Raw genomic sequence first — 17330 nt, forward strand, 5'->3', positions numbered from 1 at the left:
GACCTCTGTTTGTCTGCAGGGACCATCTACTGTATGTGCGATGTGTGCCCCAGTGTTGGTGTGTATAGAGGGGGATGGTTCTGTCACCGCACTGTGTGCACTGAGACCAAGATGGTGCAGGGATCGGTGCACATTCCAGGAACACCAGAGGAGAGGGACGCCGCACTACAGCTGTTCACAGTTACACACACTGCCTGACCCCCTTTTGCTGGCCTGGCCCTGGTTGTGCTGGATATGTGGATACCTCAGCTCCGGTACAGTTTGCAGCTATGTGACAGCTGCGGGGGAGGAGCCTGAGCCGGATTTCAAGCCAAGCCTGGCCCCTCTGGTGGCCCGAAGGGCACCAGTCCAGTATGGAAGCGCAGGCTGTAACACCCAATTAGCTGCCCTTTTAGTGCACACGCCTAAGGTTACGTCACTGGTGACAACTGTCTAAGATGGCGTTTTTCCTACTTTAGAGAGATTTCCTCTTACTTCATGAAGATGGAGGGGAAATCTGCCCAATGAGACAAAGAGAGAAAAAATGACGGGAGGTTTTAATTTTACTATCCAAAACCAAGAAAAAAAGTGATCATTCATACACTTTCAAATATAAAATGATAGTTATTCAGTAAATACTCATATACAGTAAAGACTTTAACTAGCAATTGTAATATTCAGCTTTTGGCTGAGCTGGCTACATAAACTAAAGCTGTTTTGGGATACTACATTTTGCACATGATCTTTACTCTTTGCCCAGCCTTCTAAGTGACCCTGATGAACTACATTGGAATGTATTTTACTATCATGGAGCTCTTCTTTAACCTTATGCAAGAGTTATCAGTCCTTGAATGGAAATCACATTTAACGGATCCTGGAATTTCTAATATCCAATGTGGAATTAACTAGGAGCTGCCAGTTGTGCAACATTTAAGAAATGAAGCAAAATATATTAAGGGAAAAAAGAGGAAAGGTGTGGGAACCAAAATCGCATGCCAAGATAAGCAAGCTGGAAGCTTAAAGCCTTAAGCTAATGACAGATAGCGGACTTTTAAATAGACATTCAAATGGTGTGGTTGTGTGGGATCATTAATCTCCATCTTGAATCTCCATCTTTGGAGGTATTTAAGAGATAAATCATTAAGATTTTCCCCTGCCAACGAAATTATGACTAAACGTCATATAAATACTGCAGGAGATATTTTAGACAGCCACATGGGAATATTTGACCGAGCTGGAATAGCAGATAAAAACATGGTGGCTGAAGGGAATGTTATCTCAATGCTAGTCTCTGGGAGAAGCCCTTTAAATAATGGAACATTTGTATCTTTAGCAGGACAGCAAAACTCAATTGTAGGTCAGATTACTATAATACAAGGGTTGTATGAAGGTATGGCCTTTCCTGTAAGTTATATCTGAATTAAAAACACACTCTGGCATCTGAGTGTGTATGTCAAATTAGTCCACACCCACCACAAAAAAAACATCTTTCACCTGATAAGCCACACCAACCCTTGCCAAACCCCACTCACTAGCAAAGTATACTGTGCTGGCCCAGGGGTTTCATGTCTTGTGTTTTACCTGAAAATTCCCCCACATATGTCTCTTTGTTTTTACAAACTTTTTTTTTTTTTTAGCAAAGCCTCATGTGATTGTCACTAGTGACATGTGGGTCCCACCTTTCTGTCAGAATTTTTTTTAAAGTGTAACTGTAACCAAAACTTGTTAGTTTTGGATTAATAGAGTTCTATTTCAAGGTAAAGTTCAATGTGTGGCTTCCATTCTTGTTGAAAGCAGAGATAATCCCCCACCCTGCCCTCCCTGATCTGAAAGGAGCATACTGTCAATGGAGACTGAAAGAATAGAGGGGAGGTCCCCATGGTGAACAAAAAAGTAATCCAGCCTGCAAAATGTCTGTTTAACAAATGAAAAGTATGTGTAGTCCCTTTGTCCTGTATGAAAGAATTGCCAAGGGTCTATTAAATTAAGTCGATGAAGGGCCACCTTCATTTTCTTCAAATAGGACAAACATGAGATGCCCCCCTGGAACAGTTCAGCAACAAGTCCAACGCAACATTGCAATCCCCTCCCAAAATCAACACCCCTTTTTGAAACCCATATAGTAGAGGCAAGAATGTCCAAAGGAACTGGAGCTGGTCCACATTTGGCAGGTATACATTAGCTAGTGTAACAAAGGCGTCCCCGATTCTCCCCTTACCAGCAGCAACTGTCCCTGCTCATCCACCACCAGGTCTACAAAGGACAAGGAAAGTGACTTAGAGATAAAAATGCTTACACCCTTGGACTTTGAAATTTGAGAAGCATGATACACCACTGGAAAGTCCTTATTATGCAGTCAAAGAATATGGTCACGTTTGAAGTGAGTTTCTTGCAGGTAAGCTATGTGAGTAAGATGTCTTCTCAGGTCCACTAGGAGTCTAGTCCTCTTTTCAGAGACATTATGGCCTCTCACATTCAACAAGTAAACTGTTAAAGGGGTGATGGCATCCAGGAAACCAAAGCAGGAGGCCAGGCAGTTGGGAGGAAGAAGAACGGGTAAGAAAGAGCAAAGAACAGTAAAAAAAAGGAAAGGTATTATTTAGCCTAAGGTAGAGCATGAAGAGAGGAGAAGAGAATAGACAAGGTAAGGAAGAGTTGAAAGAAAGCAAAAAAAAAGTGGAGAGCAACAAAGACTGGCTCTGGATATAGGCCAGTTTAAACATGGAAATTGCTGTATCCTACTAGGAGAATAGGTGGAAAACCCTACTGTGGGGTAGGATATAAGGAAATCCAAAACAAACCAATAATCTAGGAGATGTATCGGCAAAACACCAGGCAGCTTGTCCAAACATCCTGTAACAGCAATTTATAACAAAAAGCATGCATAAAGTTTCGTAAAGGTGAATTGGGTGTTGAATCCTAGCCACCGACCTGGAACTTCGAAGGGAAAAGTGTTCATACAAAGTATATAGGAGTATGCAGAACAACATGGCGAAAAAAAAAACACCCCAGGCTCGCCCCACACCTTGTTTCATAACCATTCCAGCATCTACATTGGAAAGGCTCCCAGGGAAAGAAATCAGGCAAGACCTCCAAACACAGACCGGCCAGAAAGAGGTGGGGCAAAAATCCCCCTACCCGACCAAAATGTCTAGGGCCAAAGGGTCACCAAAATAAAATATATTTCTGGAACCTGGCGAAGAAGAGACTCATATAGCAAAAGACACTATATAGTGCAGGAACAGATGAAATAATAATATATAAGGCTTACAAACTTAACTGTAACCCTCAAAACCCTCCTAACCCATCAACTACAAGGACGGCAAGATAAACCCACAGCCTACAAACCCCTTGCCCAAGAGATTACAAGAATTCATAAACTATGAATAACTTTTAGTACCCAGCTATAAAGAGTCCAAAAAGGAGAAGTAGAGCAGTCATAAAATAAGGCATATAAAGAGAGCAGTCACAAAATAAACCCTGAAAATTAAAGTCTACCCCCCCCCCCCCCCAAAAAAAAAAAAAGGGTGGTGGAAAACCCAACTGTAAATAAGCATGATGCAAATAGAGTTTCACCAATTCACCAGGGATCCTCCACCACCAGGTGAACATACCAGGGTCCTTGTAACAGTGAGTATATGTATTGTACAAGAGACCTCATGCCAGCAGAAAGGGTCACAGTTCCATCCAATAAGTTTTAACAGATGGACCACTAATAGCAAGAAGACCCTTGCCATCAAGAATCAGTTAAGGGCACAGGAAAAAAAGGGCCAGGAGAGACAGAGATTTGCTCAATAACGGCCAGGACTAGATATACCGAATATTCACAGGCTACCAGGCGATCAATCAGGCCTCATTCCAAGTGTGTTCCGAGCCAGAAGCTTCCCTCAAGTGAGGTCACTGATGGTTCTGGGAAGGCTTGGTATATCTACCTTCAGCCTCTACACCAAAAGGAGCAGTTAACCCTTGCAGTGTGGGGTAGCCCGACTGCAAGCATTCGATTTATAAAAACCTCTTCTTTAAATGGTGGCCTCTTGTTTAAAAGTTTGTATCCAGTTATTTGAGGGTGTGTTAAAAATGGGGGGTGAGGAGGGGGTGGTGGGGGTTATTATTGGTTTGGCTATAAATTGGGGCGTGATTTCGTAGGTGTGGTTATAAGTGGGCATGATCAATAGGGTGCCCCTGGATTTCATTTTGAAAATCTGGTTGCTTTATCCTGTAGTTCAGCTTTAATCTGCTTCCTTAATCATCCTCCAGCCAGCTGCAGAACCTCCACTGCATCCTATAATTATCAAACAAAAGTGAAAGCAAATCATACTTATCAATGAACGTACCTTCTCTTCTGTAATGATAGTGTAGTGCTGGAATTATTATTTTTTTTTCCTTGTGCTGGCTTTTGCCTATGTAGATATTCTCTCCGGGTGTTCTCGGTATACACCTGTCTCACCTTGCCTCTGTCTCCTGGATACACAGGCCTCTTGCATCAGAAAGACAGAAATACAATGGAAAACAATTACTGCCCATTAAAGAAAGAAAGAAAAAATTGCCAAAGGAAATAAATAGAATTAAGACGTAGGTCGTTGCCATGACAAAAAAAAAAAAAAACTTTGGGATTTCCCTCCCTTGGCTATTGTGCCACTGACATTTCAAGGTTATCAGTCTGCGGGATGATGAGCCAGAAAGTTCTATCACACATTCGGAGATTCATGAATGGCACACGTTAACCGATGAACGGTTTGGCTTATAAAAGCCAATGCGCACTCTGATATCGGCAGGACTGCAAGAGAACCTTTGATCCCTGGATTAATACTGATATGACACAGGTAATTAAGAAAAACAAGGGATCCTATTACTTTTATATGAATTGATGTGTATTTTATTCTGGGCTATACCAGAAAGGTAGCTATACATTGTATCATATTTGAGCATAAGACTAGAATAATTTTGGCAATTATCTCCTTTACCATGCATTGATTTCAATGTGCTACAACTAAGGCAACAAGGGCTTTAAGTGTATCTAAACCGAAGAAAAAAAAAATCTAATATATTGCAGCGCGAGGCTGCTGCATTAGTTTTATTTTTGCAAGCTTTTTTAAAAAAATTTATTTTCACCTTGTGATCTGGTGATCCTGCAAGGAACACACTTCCTGTCCTAGGGTGACAACACTTACTAAATGTATGGTATCTATGGAGGAGCAGTGTTGATAACCTAGGCTGCTCTCCAGATTTGGACAACAAAGACCGTGCCTCTCCGCTCACCTCCATAGCATTGAGTGGAGTTGTTTTGTCATTTAGGGAAGATAGCTAGGGAGGCTGATCACATTTCTTGAGATCTAAGTTTAGCGCACAGGAAGAACACAAGGTTTCCTGCAACATAAAAATAAGTATTTTTTTGTCCTTGAAGAAGATGTCCTTGAAAAAAAATTTAAACTAATGCAGCCACGAAATCTATTGACTGGCAACCTTCAAAATATTACATTTTTGCTCTTGATTTTATATATACTTTGATATCAAAACACACAATTATTAAAAAATCTATGAAGTTTAGGCTTTTGTATTGTGTTCTAAGGCTGGGTCTACAGAGATGAACCTCCGACTTTTAAAACATGAAAAAGAAGCATTTTTCAAGCCCCTTGCCACACCACCATTCACTCCATCATTAATTCATGTAGCCCACAGTGACCGAATTTCCTTATGTTGGTGGAGAAAGCTTAGAAATTTATAGTTCCTCACTAGTTTTCCATTGTACATGAATTTTAAAAATATTATATTACCAGATGATCAGTGCAGGGCACACTTTAAAGCAAACCATACACCTTGCATTCGGACCATGTGAGCTCTGTAGATCTACTCACAAGTATGCAGAACAAGAGCATACTTGACTGGATACAAATGGAAATGATTGTTTAGGATGGGCTTCTACTACATAGTTTTGATTGATCTAAGAAGGAAGAATGTATAGAGAATAGGCATACGTATTACAGACTGGTTATACAATCTCTGTAAGAGCTATTAATAGCTGCGGTATGTAGTGTGAGGGCCTATGTGACTTGACACAAATTAAATAGATTGTTTAGGGAGGTCCTCACATACATAGTTTTGTTAAATCAAAAGCAATTTGAACAGAGATTGTACAATCAGATGGTAGCATGGCCAACTTAAAGTGTATGTCCAGGCATTACCTAAATTAACCCCAAAACCTCCATCTCCACCTCTAGAGCATGTCCAAGCTTGTATTACTCCCTGTATAATCATCGCCAGGCTTGCAAATTTTTTGTAGGGACAGCTGCTGTAAAGCTGGCCATACACTTTACAACCATCGCAAGACTTTTGTCTTGCGTTAGTTGTAAGCTAATTAAAAGCTTGTATGATCTGCCCATCTTGGACAGGCAGATCGTACTTGCGATCATCGAAAGCCCGCCCCGCTCAGGGGCGGCTTCCGATGACTCCAATGCCGCACGGGCAGTGTGCGCTTGCGGACACCGGCCTGTTCGACATTTGTCTCCTGAGAGCGGCACTAACCCGCCGACAATCGTACGATTCTCGGCAGGTTTTCAAGCCTGCACGTGAGACAAAAGATGTGCGACTGTACGGTAGAAACGGTCACACGCCTTCCATAAACCTGCCGATTATCGTATGATCGCTGGATTTCCCGCGATTATCGTACGATAATCGGCAGGTGTATGGGCACCTTCAGGTTAGTTCCTAACGGCATAGACACTCTCCCATCACTTCATCTCTTAAGAACCATTTCCCTACACACAGTGTAAGTAGATCTTGGGGGTCAAGGCAGCAGAGTTGCTTGGCTGGGAAAAGATCAATGTATACATATAAAGTGGGCTAGAGATGGGCGGGGATAGGTGGAGTTCTGTCACCAAGCAGGCAAGACTGGCAACAATGGTTGGGATTCAATGCACCAAAGCTATTGTGCTGTCAGCCCAAAAAAATAAGTTAGGAGCTCACTGGATTTCTGGCAGATCAACAGGTATTATTTTTCTGTACTTGTAGTGCTTTTAAAGTGATGCATGCAAAAGATGTACTGCATATTTGTTTTTAATGTTTTATACCTCTTATATACATGTTAATAATCACATTTGGCAGTATAATAGTAAATTTATGTGGTATATATTCAAACCTAAGGCCCCGTTCCCACTGCGCGATATGCAAATCGCGCGTTTGTCACGCGATTTGCATATTGCGCGACATGGTGAGATTTGCCGCGCGATATCGCGTTCAAGCTTGCATTGAGCAAGCTTGAATCGCGGCTAAATCCGCTCCAAAAAGGGTCCTGCTGTAGCAACACACGACCCGCGACAGCAGGACCCTTTGCCCCATTGAAATGCATTGGAGCGCAATATCGCGCGGTAATTTGCCGCGATAAATCGCTCAATGTGAACGGGGCTTTAAAGAGTGAAGTTATGGCTGAAAGAGGGACAGAGTGATTGGAATCCATTAGAGGGTTGTCCCTCCAGACCTGGGATAACTAGGAGCATTGTATGAGCTGCAAAGGGCATTTGCACAAAGAAACATTTTAGACCCAATGAACACTGTAACATTTTAATGCCCACTGATCTACATTAATGTAAATTTGGATGCATTGGTGGTCATTGAAATACACGTACATTAAATAACATGAGTCTGACTCAATCAGGTAATCGCAGGAAACATGCCTACAAATGCAACCGTGTGCAATGTTCACAGAGTGCTAACCTCTAGCAACCTGTCAGAGTGCTAACTTCTAGCAATCAGTCTTACTGGTCTCCAGGCAAGCCACTAAATATAGTCGAAATTAATTTATTGGAACTACTTTGCCAGCCAAAGGATTTGTGATCTTCTACAGCCATTTTCGTGATTCAGGCAGTCCTGCCAGACACTACATCAAGATCCTTGACAGCAGCAGAACATCTTGGTCAAGAACACCCCCAACCTGCAGACTGGACAATTGAAGAGCAGAAGGCACATTTACCAGTCTTCACTCTTGTCTCTCCTGCTGTCAGTATGTTTTTGCAGTGCAAGTACATGTGGCAGAGAATAACTTGCTCTTAGCGCTGCCTCTCCCTCCCAGTGTGAGTGTTGCTGTACCAGGCATTAAAGTGGCTAATATAATCCCAAATTCCATTGCAGTTATTGCTCTTAAAAATACATGTATTTAATTTTGTTATTATATTAATGATGTTTTCATTTGCCTGGAGTTCAAAATGACATCTGATGGTTATTATGGGTTACTGCCTTTTGCATGTTGTAATTGCTCCACTTTATTTAATAAATTGGGTTGACGTATTTCTTATACATATGCATGCTGTTTAGTAATAGAATAATAGAGAGGTTTTTGCCTTGTTAAATTTCAGATTTGCAAATGCAATTGTTTGGCCGAGGAGTGGGAGACAGGGAGGAATTAGAGGAATACTGATCCGGAAATTAAACGTTGCATCATTTACCCGCAGAGGCCACAGAGCTAGTCCAAGCTGTGAGTAAACAGCAGTGTTGACACATAGAAAGTGTTTATGAAAGGAATACCACAAGCTACTGTTGTAGGTGACAGAGAGCTGAGAGTGGAGTGTCCCTTAAAGCAGAACACAGATCTAATTGAAAAATACAATATTGTTTTGAAATAAGGAACCGCTGGGATCAATAAACATAAGCAGTCAAGGCTTTTGCCTTTTTCTTATAACTGCAAAACTGTAAAAGTATAGTCCAGATGATACACAGTTGAAAATTTTGTCTCTGTGCTTGGTATCTCCTTCATATCATGCTAAGGACAGATTATTTAGAACTATAGAATTTTTATTCTCTCTCACTGACCGACGGCAATGGAACTTTTTTGCTCCCGCTGACCAACGCTGAGACATTTTCTATTCCCACTAATTATTTTTCCTTTCAGTCACCACACATGCTGGGGCATTTATTCCTTCCAGTGACCGCCAATGTTGGGAGATTTTCCATTTTCTTCTCTCCCGTTTCCTCCTACTGACCATGAGCACTGGGGCATTTTTCTCCTCCTACTGTCCACCAACACTGGGGCAGTTTTCTCCTCCCACTGACCACCAACACTGGGGCAGTTTTCTCCTTCCACTGACCGCCGACACTGGGGCATTTTTGTCCTGCCACTGACTAGCGACACTGGGGCATTTTTCTCCTCCCACTGACCAGTGACACTGGGGCATCTTTTTCCCCTTACTGAAAACCAACACAAAGGCATTTTTTTTCCTCCCGCTGACCACCAACACTAGGGTATTTTTTTCCTTCCAATGATCGCCAAAAGGGTTATTGTTTTATTCCCAGTAAATACAATGCTGGGACATATTTCCTTTTATTCTTTCCTACTACTGACAATGGAGAATTGTTTCCTTCCACTTGACCACTGACAGAATTTTTACCTTTCACTGATCACAGACACTTGGGCATTTTTTCCTACCCCTGACCTTTAACACTGGAGATCTTTTTTTTCCTTTTACTGGCCATGGACACTGGAGAATTATTTCCTCTCACTGACCACTAACACTAGACAATGTTTTACTCCTACTGACCACCAACACTGGTGCATTTTTTTTTCTGCCGAAAGACACAGATCCTGGAGCATTTCTTCCTCCAACAAACAATTGATAACTTTTATCCTCCCACTAATCACTAACACTAGAGAATTGCTTCCTACCACTAACTACCAATGCTGGAGCATTTTTTTCACTCATAGACATGGGAGAATTGTTTTCCTCCAATTGACCACGGATCTGTTGCATTGTTATCCTCCAAGTGACGCTGGAGAGTTTTTGACTAAAGACATTCAGACATTTTTCTCCCAATTACCATTGGCCCTGAGTTTTTTTTTACTTTCTACTAACTATTGCGGCTGGGGTATTTTTCCTTTAATAAGTACTATCCTTGTTGCACTCCTTACCGATATGTCCCTTGTAGTGGGGGGTGCTCGCAGTGACCGCGGATGGCGCCGCGAATGTCAGCAATTGTAGAAATGTCACCAGCACACCAATCCTTTTGAGATAGCAAAAGCTTAATTTATTGAAGTTTTTTGGTCATATGACAAAAAACTTCAATTAATGAAGCTTTTGCTATCTTAAAAGGATTGGTGTGTTGGTGACATTTCTACAATTGGGGTATTTTTCCTGTCACTAACTATCAGTGTCATTGGGTATTTTTACTCCCACTGACCAGTGGTGTCAGAAAATATATTCAGAAATGTTTTAATTTCCATCCATGAAAATTCAGAAAGTATTAGCGGAACACTCCCTTTTTTGAGGCAAGGTGAAAATTCTCATCAGAGGGGACCCTTTATTAGAAGTGATTACTACCTTGTCTCCTGGCCCTGAATCCCTGTATTGCCTGTGAAGACTCTCTTCATTGTCCACATGGCCATGAACAGCAATAATGCTAGAAGGTGTGGATTTTAGCATCTGGGATGTGGGGTTAGTGTAGGGTGCGGCACGTAAAGAGAGAAAAGGAAACGTATGCAGTTATTAAAACAGTTTAACTTGCAATCATATTTCGAGTTGTAGCAAAGAGCATCAATTTATGTTTTTTTGTCTAGCCATCAGCTGCTGAGTAAACATATTTAGCTACGATAGTGATTATCCTGACCTTTGAAGCGTGCTCAGTGATCCCAGTAAATTCTTGGAGGGATCAAAAATACTCAGGAAGAGAGTGTAAAAAACCAGTGCAATTTCCTGTAAATTTTAGCAGACACAGACACTAATATCCGTAAATGTATTTCTTATCTCTTGTGTCTCCGTAAGCCTTTGTTTATGATTTTATCAGATTTTCCCAGTTGGAACATTGTGTACTTTCAACCCAAGTCAAGAGATGTTTAGTACAGGGATTAGCTCACAGTTTAGCCCAATGCATGGGATTAAAGAGAATTTCAAAGAGAATAAGACTCCTCTATGTTTGTGCCCCCCTCTCCCTCAGGATAGCAAACTATTAAAGAGACCAACTGCAGCACTGCCTACTGGGGAAATCTGGCATTACTGCACAACCAGCGGATGAACCATTTCTCTATAGGAATAATTGTATTCTTATGTGAGATTCTACACAGTCATGTTCTTCAATAGCAGCAGGATAGGGGTCCAGATGTCAACAATGGCAGTGTGGGATTGAATTGTTTGAGAACATGATGTTTGAGTGGTTAGTTTGAGGGTGGATAGGCTTCCCTGAAGAGATGTGCCTTAAGGGATCGCCTAAAGACAGTCAGAGTGTGAGATAGACGGACAGGTTGGGGTAGAGAGTTCCAGAGGATGAGAGAGACTCTAGATATGTCCTGGAGGCGAGCATGGGAGGAGTTGATGAGGGACCTGGGAAGCAGGAGGTCTTTGGAAGAGCGGAGGGGACAGTTCGGGTGATACATTGAGACAAAGTGGGAGATATACAGTAGATGGGGGGAGAGTTGTGGATGGCTTTGTAAGTGGTTGTTAATATTTTGAATTTTATCCTTTGGGCTATTGGAAGCCAGTGTAGGGATTGGCAGAGGGGGGGTGCACATACTGAGTGGTTGGTTAGGTGAATTAGTCTAGCAGCAGCATTCATGATAGACTGAAGGAGGGAATGCCTGTGTAGTGGTAGACCAATGAGCAGGGAGTTGCAATGGTCAAGACGAGAGATAACAAGGGAGTGGATGAGTAGTTTTGCGGTTTCATTGGTGAGGAAGGGGCGTATTTTAGAGATGTTATGAAGGTGAAGGTGGCAGAATTTCAATAGTGATTGACTGGTAAGCTGGTCAATCAGCATGGAGCTGGCCAAACAGCATGAAGCCGGCTTCACGGCCAACCAGGAAGCCGGGTGGCACTTTGACCGAAAATTCCGGTATCTGGGATAAGTATTGGAGCATTTTTCACCCAAAATACTCAGTATTGGCACAGATAACGATACTAGTATCAGTGCATCCCCAATAAATGTAAATAGCGTCAAAAACTTTGCTCAGTAATCTCAATAACTATATACTCTCTGGCAGAATAAGGACACATAGTTCCGAAAGAGGACCAGTAGGAGTACTGTAGTAGTATACTGTAGTATACTTCCTGAAGGCTGTGCTATGTAGGCTGTGCTATGTAACTTCCTCCCTGCATTACCAATCACATTCAAACTTCCAAGCAAGTTTAAATCTGATTGGTGGCTGTGAGAAATGTACAAGTAATGTTTTTTGTGTATACCGGTATCAGAAATTTGGTATTTAAAAAGATAGCAAGGAGGCTGCAATGTGTTTTCCAGCATGACCAGCAAGCATGTTCTGGAATCACCAGAATACAGACAAAATGTAGAGGGTAGGCTTGCGTGATCATATCATATCAACTGATTAGTAAGCATGATGTAATAAAAAATTAATATGACAAAAAAGTTTAACATTTGCCCCTTTCCTTACTTTTTTATTGTGCTGCTTTTTATGGGATTTGTTAGACAATAGAAAAAAAAAGGGGTCAAAATAGCAACGTTTTCACTTGATGCATCTTGATGCAAAGCACTTAATATTTTAGGGGGCAAATACTGTATATATATTTTCTAAGTAAGTCTGCATATCTATAATAAATTAAGAGTGAACATTTAAATTGGGGTCTAGACATATCTTGTGAAAAAAACTGTTGACTGTCCTGTTTAATCTGTGGCACACTCATTTTTAATAAACCTGGATCTTAAATCCCGACAAGCCCACTAATGCTGAAACAGAGCAGAAAAAGAAAACTGCTTGCATTGCAGATAATAAAATGCAAACAGACAGCTGCTAATTGGGAAAGGGGGATGGGGGGGGGGGGGTCATGATTGGGTCCCCTGACCTCCCAGACCTAGAAACATTTGCAACCTCTGCACCCCATGGAATGACACCCAACCTGATTAAATTCCTGTTAAAAGGTCCTGAGCAGCTGGCACGGTCTACGGATATTTTTGTGTTTGGCTTTTTAAAGCAATAAAAATTATCATGATGAATATATTGTTTTAGAGGCCAATTGCTCCAAGCAGACGTCTGGGAATGCAATAATAATTTTCCTCTCACATATCGCACTTTGTTCCTGGGGTCCCTTTGTTTTTAACTCACAGGAAACAAAATATAAATATAACTGTCCTTAAAAGACAGCACTCCATTTTAAAGAGAATGTCAACTTTTACTGATTTTTTTAAAGATATAAATGTCAAATAGATTAGCCTGAGGTATAGGATCTTATGAATGATAATGTTTTAGAAAAAAAGGTATTTCTATTAATAGTTTGTAATTATATAAGTACACGGGGCAGCCATCTTTGCTCATCTGCTTCCTGATTTGCAGGCTGTATGCTGACAGCGCAAAGCTGTGCTGCAGTCGGGAAAGATGCCTGAATGACAGCTGGCTCTGCCTCTAGAGGCAGAGCCAGCTGTGCCCACCCCTTCCCCTGTCTGTCCCACCAATGAGCGCTGGAGGAACCGAGAGAGGGGAGGGGGGAATCCCATATACAGAGACCCCGGCACTCCAATAGTGAATCAAATACATCATATGAGTAGGATAGTGTGAAAAACTTAATGTGACATTTCGGGGTCACACAGGAACCCTTCATCAGGCAGAACAAGTGATGCAGGTTTGCATACACACCACAGTAATATAACCAACCAATCTCAGAGTCTGCTGCGACCCTGTGACATCACATTAACCCCATGACCCCATCATTACATGAATAGGTGCCTTAGAACAATGTAATGAGAAGAAGTGAAAGTTCAATCCAGCAGTTTTCCTGTAACAGTAACAGGGGAGTGGCCCGCCGCTGTCTGCGTATTAGGCACGCCTCCGGTCACGCCCACACAACCCTGAACTGAAAGGGAAATGGCTGCAGCGTCATAATTAAGAGAGAAAGCCACACCCCCTGAGTTGTCAGGGTAATCGCTGAAACTGGAGCCAGGCTTGGCCGCACACACCCCCTGGGGGTGTAGAACCGGCTATGTCACTGGTAACCCTGGTCGTGGCAGGATGCTATTGACGAAGGCAAGCTATCCCAAAGTCATAGCGGACTCGCCGCCACAATAAAAAGATGCAAGACATAGAAAAAGAGACATTGTAAACATACGTCCCCAGAGAGGGGAAGTCATAAATAAATGCTTAGAGACATGTAATGATCACTGGTGAGTGGAGCCAAGTACTAAAGAGCTCCAGTACACAAAAATGAAACATGAATATATGATTAAATGATGACAATGTCTACTGTGTCCCGAAAAGGAGCTAATTCTCAGCACATTTAGACAGTAATCATTGAGTCAAAAGTCCAACAACACTAGAAGGGAACCATTGGTTTATGAGTGCAAAAGGCCATAGTGTGCAATGCATGAAAGGAGGACAACGCACCCATGCATACGTTGTGAAAATTCGTGGACGTAAGAATAAAACCCATTGGTTAAACCATATGTACTGGGCAGGGTATCTGGGCATGCGCAGTATGGCATTTACACAGTCATATGCATGTATGAGTACATTGAGTGTATCATTCACTCACAGGGTAGTAGTTATTGTATTAACATCATTAATTATTAGTCAGAACATGGTCCATCTAGGGGGTAGTCCAACATATCCTTGTATAATGTGTGTACATGGAATAACGTAATGAAAAAATGCATGGGTGAGATGTATGGGGAGTGCAATGTCAGGTCCATAGGCAGGCATATGGTAACGAAACCAAAAACCCTTGTGTAGGTGATACTCATAATCCAGTTATGAGAAAATTCACCCATGGAAGAGAGATATTAAAATAAAACCAAAACACATCCTAGTTTAACTAACGTTCAGAGAGGAAGCACGAGGGTGAGGTTGGTATTATGATCTCTAGGCATGGCAGTGTTGAGTGTGTAGATCCAATAGGACTCACGTTGGAGAAGGAGTTTATCATGGTTCCCGCCCCTATGGGGTGCTGTAAACCAACGTGTGACGGCTGCAGTGTGACATGCCGGCTCAAATGATTGGGAAGAATACACTTTACTCGCCCAATATTTCTTCTTTAAAGGCTAAGCCTACATTTTGTAACGTGTTTTCATGTTACACCCATATTCAGGGTGTCACATGAAACATGGTCACACATGATCATGGTTGCAATGCTAAACTGAAAAATGCAAATTTGGGCTTTACTTTTAAGTCATCCTATTAGATAATTATTGTGATGGGTGGCCTCACAAATCTAAGCTCTGAGGGCCCCAAAGCCTCTCATGATGCTCAGGAGGCTGGTGTGAGGTAAGTCCTGGCTTTAAACCTGCAGACCTAGGAAGAAGGTATATTTAAGATCACACATATTCCAGATACTCCAGGTGCCTAAATTGAGAATGGACCTTACTTACTTGCACCCTCAGGTGCTGTGTGCTGACAATGTTGGATTAGGTGTGTGTTTGACAGCTCAGGTGTGCTTTGAACTTTCTCATAATCTAGACATTGGTTATTGCAAAAAGTGCAGCTGAAACAAGCCTTTCTTCTGCCTAAGTTTTCTAAGTCAACCTACCTTGGATAACATAAAATGGTACATGCAGATGAAAGTTCCCCCAACTTCAACAACCAGATACCAAACCCAAGAGGGACAGGGGTAAGCCTAAACCTATGCAAATTGACATTCAGAAAGTCACCATTTGCATGGGTACTTCTGAGCCCCAGCAAAACTCTGCAATATTGGAAACATGTGACTTTGTCCTCTTTGTCTCATGATGCAGCACTGGATGTATGAGTGACCTGTTGCCAGCCTCTAGAACTTTCATGGGTGGGTGGAGAGAACGACCCTAGCACTGTATAAGCCTAAACCAAACCGACTAGGAACTTGCACAATGTTTTTTTTCTCCTTGGCTGAAGTGGGCGAATGAAGTTTACTGGAGAGTCAGTATAAGCAGAGAAGGGAGTTGGTTGAAAGCTTTTGCATAAACCTGTTTATTTGCCCATACAGTTTCATTTTAATGCATACACTCTGTATTTGTTAAATGAAATGTAATTATATAATTTTTTAATATAACCCCCTCTTCCCTATTATGGATCATCTGCTTTTTATAAAAGCTGAAGATAGACTGGTCCACTGCACTAGCAATGGCATGCCATTTGAGAAGTATGACATATGATGTATAAACGTACAGATTGAGCCGTTGTCTCAGAGATTTCCTAGCTTCCTCTTGTGTCATGAAGAAGGCAAGGTATCAAATTGTGGTTGGGTTTCTTCGTAGTGTGTTCCTGTATGCTAAGCCAGCCTTTCAGCGGCTAATTCTGGATGATAAACAGGAAGTCCACACAGTTTTTATTAGATATTTTTATAACCTATGTTATATTAAAATATATTTTATTATGATTTATATTAGATATTGAAGTAATCAGTGTACACTTCTAAAATGCAGAAAGCACAAAGTAAGACCTTTTTAACTTATTAGAGGAATTGTCTTTTGATCAAAAAGTTAATTTAAAACCCGTAGTGAAATCAGGATAATTATTTCTAATTTAATGCTTGATTTATCTAGGATATACAGTCCATCAAGAGCAATGTGGCATTAAATAAACTTTAAATAACCCAGTGATAAACCCTTTCAGATGTAGAAAATATTCCCTGGACTTAGCGTTGGACCACATTTCATCCTGAATGGTTTCAAGGAATTCAAAACACATTAACGGGCTGCAATCATCATCCCAATCTGTAAAACAATGTTACAGAAAACACTTAGGTGAGCAATTCTCCTTCTGAGCCTTTGGGGCAAAATGTTTCCAAACAAATACCACATTGCAGCCTCTTTTGGGACTGTTTTAACCATTCTGGATAATTACCAACTTTTGTAGACTGTGATGTTTATTTTTTGAAGTTAAGTGTTGGAATTGTAGTATATTAAGCTTCCTCTTCTTCTGATCACATTATCGGGAACTTAGACAGCCAGGTAGAAGGGAAGAGGGCCATGCATTGAGTATAATAAAGTAATTACACCAATGAAATAGCTTGCACCTGTAAATGCTTAAACCAAAAGTGACACATTGGACTAAACACCTGCAATACAACTGAGACAATGGCCTAGAACTCAGTGTTTTTTGTGTGTGTGTGGATGGGGATACTGAACCTTACAAGAATTTAAAGCTACATATAGTTTGCACCAACTTTAAACAACGTGCGTAGATTAATAATTGCAAATTAAATAGATCAACTCATCAATCATGATAAAGTTTAATAAATTGTGTGTGTGTGTATATATATATATACAGGGCTCGAAAAATCCACTCGTCCACTCGTCTGTGACGAGTGGACGGTGGAGCCCGACGAGCAGCTTCCTGGCCGGCCGTTGTAATTACACGGCAGGCCGGGAGCTTAACACACTCAAGCGATCAAGCGTCTCTATAGACGCTCGATTGCTTGTATCACCAGCTGCAGTCGCGCAACAACCGGGGGGACTGA

The sequence above is a fragment of the Nanorana parkeri genome, unplaced genomic scaffold, assembly GCF_000935625.1.
Source record: "Nanorana parkeri isolate BGI_ZX_2015 unplaced genomic scaffold, ASM93562v1 scaffold592, whole genome shotgun sequence".
Classification (NCBI taxonomy): domain Eukaryota; kingdom Metazoa; phylum Chordata; class Amphibia; order Anura; family Dicroglossidae; genus Nanorana; species Nanorana parkeri.